Below are 7,500 nucleotides of genomic sequence, written 5' to 3' on the forward strand. Positions count from 1 at the left end.
ATAAGACACTGCAGTAATTCCACATCCTTTCCATCGCACATCTTCGTGACTAGCATCATATTCTAATGTTAATCTAGTACATCAACTCAGCATACAAGATGGGGAGAGAATACTCCTAAGACAGTACTGTATTTCCACATCCATTCCATCGCACTTCTTCGTGACTAGCATCATATTCTAACCTCAGTCTGTTGCCACAAGTCAGTCTTCAAGATGGAGGGATGGCAGTTTTAGGCCAGGTTGCAGTAAAAGGGGGATAGTAGTTGCAAAAATAAACTTTAAAAAATGCGTTATGGAATGCAAGATGGGATGCTGAGTTGTGGCAATAGATTAACGTTAGAATATGATGCTAGTCACGAAGAAGTGCGATGGAAAGGATGTGTGGAGCTACAGTACTGTCTGATTCTGCCACAAAACTGAGTGAAATAAGCCGTAAAGGGACGAAAATCTGGGCCAAGTTAAGGTGAAATGACTATGGGTGATTTTTATTAAGCTTAGATGCCCCTAGTCTTTCATAAACTGATTAAAAGTGTCTAGTGATAAAATAATAGTTCTCTGGCTGAAGGGGTTCACATCGACACATAAGAATCAAGAGGCTAATTTATTGTACCTGATAAAATAAATCGCCGAGAATAAGGTGTTGCGGAGTCTCCCAAGCCCACAAGGATACGACCCAGCCTCACCTGACTGTCTCCCACGTAAGTCCTACCTTTATAAAGCTCCCAGGCTCCTTACGATAAATAATGAGACAGTGAGCGATGACTTTTGAACCTCTAGTGATGTTATCTTTGAAATCCAACAAACTTTTCATAATACTGTGGACGAGTTTCATAATTCTTCAACAAAAAAAAGTTATATTCCTAACCGCACCTGTACATTTGTTGGAAAAGAATGATAAAAATTTTCCTGGCTCTAAAAAAGTTAACATCATCATATTTTGCCTCAAGTCCATAAAGGATACAGTACAGGCAAGATAAATCGCAGAGGAAGGGGTGTTAGGTAATCTCTAGGGCCCACGTTATAGCCCCCACCTGTATCAGTATGCAGGGTTTGGGCCGCCGACTCAGCCCCTCATCAGGCAAGGGTTGTGTGTGTGTGTGTGTGTGTGTGTGTGTAAGAGAGAGAGAGAGAGAGAGAGAGAGAACGGAAATGTAAAAAAAGGAGTATGCTGAGATGTAGGTAGGGTGGGTGGGTGGATGGTGGATGGATGTGTGAAGAAGAGTGGGGGGGGGGTTGGAATAATATATATATATATATATATATATATATATGTAGGCCTATATAATTGTGGTGAATATGGGAGTGGAAGGTAAGATGAGGAAATTAGTGATGAATGTGATGATGATGATGATGATGATGGTGGTGGTGGTGGTGGTGATAGTGTTGGTGATGGTGGTGGTGGTGGTGCTGCTGCTGATGATGACAATGATGACGGTGGTGATGATAGTAATGTTGATGATGATGATGATGATGATGATGGTAATAATGGTGATGTTGTGATGTTAATGATTGTCATGATGATAATTATAATAATGATGATGGTGATCATAATGATGATGATGATTACGATCGCCATTCCTGAAATACGAAGATAAATAATTTTAAACGTCATTCCACATAATATAGGGTAACACATTGAGCACCAAGCTCCCTAGCACCTCATCCTTAGCGATTTATTTCCGGATACGGCTAGTTATTATCTTTTCGCACATTATCTCTCCAGAGTCTGGCGATAGTGAAATGATTACGTTACACAGAGATGGACGGTAAGGTTTAAGCAAAATAAGTCGCATAGGGAAAGACGTTAGGGAGCTTCCTTAACAAACAAGAATATGTAGGACGCAAGACATCATCGTCCTGAAGGGGTTATCTTGAAGCTCTAAGAATTCTGGTAAAATTTTGCCACATATCAGTGTTGCATGCCCTCCTTTATGTGTACGTCACCCTGACGATCTCTTGTATGTACGCACAGACACGATTTCCGGTGCTTACACGGCCATGTGTCACTGTGTTAATGTGTGTACGTCTGGATTAGTGATGTGTGTGTGTGTGTGTGTGTGTGTGTGTGTGTGTGTGTGTGTGTGTGTGTACATGAATTACGTGTACACAAGGCAAACGCTTAAACTTCATACACAACTAAGCCTCAGCCAGATTACTTAATTCTCTCTCTCTCTCTCTCTCTCCTCCATGCCGGTCAGACTGTTGGACAATAAAAAAAAAAAAAAAAACTGACCCTCATGGCCTTATTCGTTTATTCCCCCGCCTCAAACTGTCCGAAGTTCCCCCTCCCCCTCGCCCTCCCCTGTCCGTAAAAGTTTGCAATGATTTCGGAGCCAACTTGCAACCCGACTTGCCTGGGTCAACACGAGTTTACATTTTTGATGCAAGCGACAAAATACGATCCCGGTGCCCTGTGTGTGTGTGTGTGTGTGTGTGTGAGAGAGAGAGAGAGAGAGAGAAGGGGGTAAGGTGTGTGGGTGAGATTGAATGAGATGTCAGTGTGGGAGTGGATGGATCGGTAGTTTGAGAGAGAGAGAGAGAGAGAGAGAGAGAGAGAGAGAGAGAGAGAGAGTCAGTGTGAGGGAGAGTGAGGTTGAGTCGAATATGAAAAAGGAAGACCAACACAAAGAATCTTTCATGTGTAATCGCCTTAGGACACACACACACACACACACACACACACACACACACACACACACACACACACACACACACACACACACGTACTGCTCTAAGAGGCTTACAGTATGACAGTAATTTATGCAGTGGGCGTCTTCTGAAAATATTCCTCATTTTTCCCCTCCAAAATATATACATTACCTGTGTGTAGGAACTGTATAAAGCGTTGATTTTTTACGTACATGCTCCTTGATGCCTACTTTATCGCAGTGGTGTCCGAAACCAGAGACGCGTAACTGACAAGGATAGCACTCACAAATATTGCCCCACACAACCACACCCAACCATCACTATGCACATACAGGTCCCTAGTTCAGTTGTAGGTGCAGAAAGACATCCTCATTCGCTTATATTCACATTTTCTTTATCGTGAATGCCCGCCATTAAAACAAACCACCTATGGCAATTCAGTAATGGCGTCTGAAATATACTTCCTCTTCAGTATTTCAAAGCGTCATGGTTTAGAAATATTACTCGAGAAAGCTTTTGTCTCCTCCATCACCCCTGAATATACATGTGAGGTTTTTTCTTTACTGATGTCCATTCAAACTTATAAACATCATCTCAGCCTGATAACTGGTATGTTCAGGTAGGGAAATGACACAAGAAACTTGAAATATCCACCACTTGGCCCCAGTGATTCCGGTTTACCCCGACCGCTTCACACTGGCTTGTTCTGGATCACTGCCTGCCAACCCTACCTCCATATACCACTTCATTGTCTTCTGTGTCATATATTCCTCTCATTCTCCTGCATACTCAGCCTTCAGTGATTTCAGACGGCTCTCACACCATCCTGTCAGAATATTCAGTATTTTTAGAAGGAAATCACAAGAATTGGATGAAGGAAGAAGCAAAATTAAGAGGAAAAAGAAAAGAAAAAAAAGAGGGGCTGGCGTGAAAGAAACGGGTGAATAATTGAAATCGGGACTTGGTGAGAGAGAGAGAGAGAGAGAGAGAGAGAGAGCATTGTATGTGAGTCAAATCAGTAGAGAGAAGAAAAAGTGAACAGATTAAAGGAAGAAACAGTATCTCTCCTGTTTTGCTCTTTAGCGTCTCTTCCTCCTCGCCCCGACTCTCTCTCTCTCTCTCTCTCTCTCTCTCGGTGAGTGCTCATTTTCCCCTCGCAAGCAGTCATTTTCATTTTCATTTAACTCAGCTTTCCAAACAACCAAGTTGCATGGTTAACATATTGTGCACCTTGCCTAACCTTTCAACGATTAATTTAAATAGCCGGTCTTAGTTAACCTTAGCTATAATGTTGTACCGTAATTATGTCCATAAACGAATATTTGGGTCCTACATGCTTGAGCGATACAGTATAGTATTATAAAAGAGAACAGTAGTTTTTATTTCTGCGTCGGGTAATGTATCACTTTTTATTTATTGCTCTGAAGGTGAATTAATGATGATGATGAAGAAGAATGGCAGGATATTTACTTATTTACCAGTATGAGCGCTGGACCCAACAGTATATACAAAAAAAAAAAAAAAAAAGTATCGTCTTTCCTTGATCAGTTCTTTGCGGAAAGAAACTGATAATGCAAACAGTTCTCACAGGCATCTTTGATACCATCTCAGTTAGCGAGTTATTATATGTCTCACTTTCTTATACTCATTTATATTGTCCATAGCTTTTAATTATCGATTTAATATGCATGCGTTATAAACAAATTGGTTTTAAGTGGGAGGGTGTAAAACAAATCACCGAGGGAGTCGCGCACGCGCACTTAAGTCCGAAAGTCGAGACGTAGCCCAGGCTGCCCAGCACCAGCAGACAGCAGTCTTTGAAGTTTGAACTCCGTGTGTGTTTCGATGTGTTGGCGCCCCGGGTTTTCGTGTTTTTCTTTGTATCTGTCTGTATTTACGTCGCCGGAGTGATGATATAGTGATAATAATGCCTACGGATTGTTATGGAACGCAGACTGACTGATGGCAATGAGAAATGGCTTGTGAAATAAGGAAAGAACGAACCAAAACATCCTGGTGCAGCATCAGCGGAACGAGACAAGAACATCAACAACAACATCCATCCTCCTGTTCCTTCAACATCATCATTCCTTCTCTCCATCTCCACCTCCACAACCAGGAAGTAAGCCAGGTAAGGAAATATACACCTGTCTGACCTTAAAAACAAAGCAAGCTAATGTTATTGTTAGTTGTGGACATTTTGTGAGTAGAGTTCCCGTTCTCTGTATAACGTTTTCTGTTACTTGGTGTGGCGATGAGACCAAGGGTTACAAAAGATGCTTGAAGGGTTACAAAAGATACGTAAAAGGTTACAAAAGATGTTTGAAGGGTTACAAAAGATGCTTGAAGGGTTACAAAAGATACTTGAGAGGTTAAAAAAGTTACTTAAAAGCTGCTTGAAGGGGTTACGGGTAGGTTAGGATTTGTATTTATAGGATGGACAGGCAAAGGAGAGAGCAGAATCTTTGTGTGCGTTGTTCTTGGGTAAATTATCGTGCAAATTTACTCGTATACTTGTTTTTCGTAGGAACGACGCGAAAAGTGCAGATTATTCACATGCCTCGTTCTATAATAATAATAATAATAATACGAGACAGTAAATTTGTGTACCCGGACACTGGATAGGAGTAAAAGAAAAGAGGAAATAGACAGGCTAAAGGACAGGGTTATGATGAATATGTAGAAGAAAATGAAAGAAGGAAATGAAAGGGAGATGGTTCTTTTTATCTCTGTTCGAGAGAAATTCATCTGTGTCTGTTTCAGTTTGTCTTTCGGTATAACTTTAGAAGTAACCAACGTTACCGATTTTCATTATATTACGTCCCTGAACTATTCTAACCTAACCTAACCTTTTAAGCCTAGTTTGAGTTGGGGGAGCTAATTTTGTAGGGGTCGTCATGTAGTGGCTTAGGTTAGGCTATCTCTCAGTAGCGGATGAATGTCGCGCCATATTGGCTGGTGCAGGCGTTTGCACTTTGTCTATGTCAGTCCCTAGGTTAGGTTAGGTTGGGTTAGGTTAGGTCAGGTTAGGTTAGTTTGGGTTAGTTTAATGCAGATTAGTGTGTTTTCAATTAATTTTATTCTTGATTTGGGGGGATAAACCCACTTTTGGAAATCTTACTCAAAGTTTCAAAAGGGGGATTTTCCCCCAAAAATGAAGGTCAAAACTAATTAAAACACGGTATTTTGCATTGGAAACCATAAAAATAATAATAAAAGAAAACGTTGGTTACTTCTAAAAATTTACCTGTCTTTCTACCTGGCTACGGTATCTGTTTACCTGTCTGTCTGTCTAGCTGCCTGTATCTATATCTACCTATCAGTCTGTATCTCTTTAACTACATGTGTCTGTATATCTCTATCTATTTGTCTGTCTATATACGTGTATATTTATTTATCAATAAAATTGTCCAGCATTTTGCCTGTGACATTTCAGTAAAGTTTTTCCTGCGAAAGTGGTAATACTGTTGTACAGAATTGGACATAAATAGGACTAAATAGAAATATTACGATTTGCATGCCAGTTCAATCCTGTACATTTATAACTCACTGTCGTTCATTTTTCGTCGTGAACCGATATCGTACCCATCTCCCCTGGAACCATGTGAGGTAAATATGCAAAATTAAACCCGTGATTGATTCCATAACACTGATACAGGCACGTTACTTCCATCGAAATAAAGTTAGGATTTATTGCCCCAACCCCCTTCCACTCCTTTGTTGAGTGTCTTTTTGTCTTTTTCTTTTTCATTGTCTTTATTTCTTTCCTTTTCCTTTTCTTTCTTTTTCTTTTCTTTTTTGCATGGTCAGATAAGGCAACCCCATCCAAAACAACCGAATCGACGATGGGATGACACGAGAGTAACACAATGACATCAAATTAATCAGTGCTGCAACAATTATTATTTGTTTTTATTTATATCACATTTTAACCAGCAGTGAAATCTCTACAGCAACCTACTTCCGGTACAAAGACAAATTAGGTTTTAAAACAGGTTAGCACTGTATTTAGGGTAATTATATTTTTGTACTTAAATTTTTTGCAGTATCTGAAATGTGAATAATGTTGCTAAAGATTATATATAACTAAAATAAAAACGCCCTTTTTGTTCTAATCGATTAATTTTGGGCGGCATCTTATCTGAAATGTTTACGATATTTACCTGTACGCGACTGGCTCTTAATTTATTGGACAAATTTTATTACAGGTATATTGCCGTACTCACCTGTGCGTTATTAGGCCATTTAGAACTTGCTTTATTGTCACTTGTATTACGGTATTGTTACTTTGAACTTCCTTTATTGTCACAGGTATTACGGTATTCGTGTTACTTTGAACTCCGTTTATGGTCACTGGTATTAAGGTATTCTCGTCACTTTGAACTTTATTGTCACTGGTATTATGGTATTCTCGTTACTTTGAACTTGCTTGTCACTGGTGTTACGGTATTCTCGTTAATTTGAACTTGCTTTATTTTTACTGGTATTACGGTATTGTTACTTTGAACTTGCTTTATTGTCACTGGTATTACGGTATTGTTACTTTGAACTTGCTTTATTGTCACTGGTATTACGGTATTGGTATTTAGAACTTGCTTTATTGCCACTGGTATTACGGTATTGTTACTTTGAGCTTGCATTATTGTCACTGGTATTACGGTATTGTTACTTTGAGCTTGCTTTATTGTTACTGGTATTACGGTATTGTTACTTTGAGCTTGCTTTATTGTCACTGGTATTACGGTAGTGTCATTACATTGAACTTGTCTTATTGTCACTGGTATTACTGTATTGTTATCTAGAACTTGCTTTATTTTCACTGGTATTACAGTATTATCGTTACTTTGAACT

Source organism: Coenobita brevimanus, chromosome 50 (genome assembly GCF_032717465.1).
Source record: "Coenobita brevimanus isolate Jiangsu-jjx chromosome 50, ASM3271746v2, whole genome shotgun sequence".
Lineage (NCBI taxonomy): Eukaryota > Metazoa > Arthropoda > Malacostraca > Decapoda > Coenobitidae > Coenobita > Coenobita brevimanus.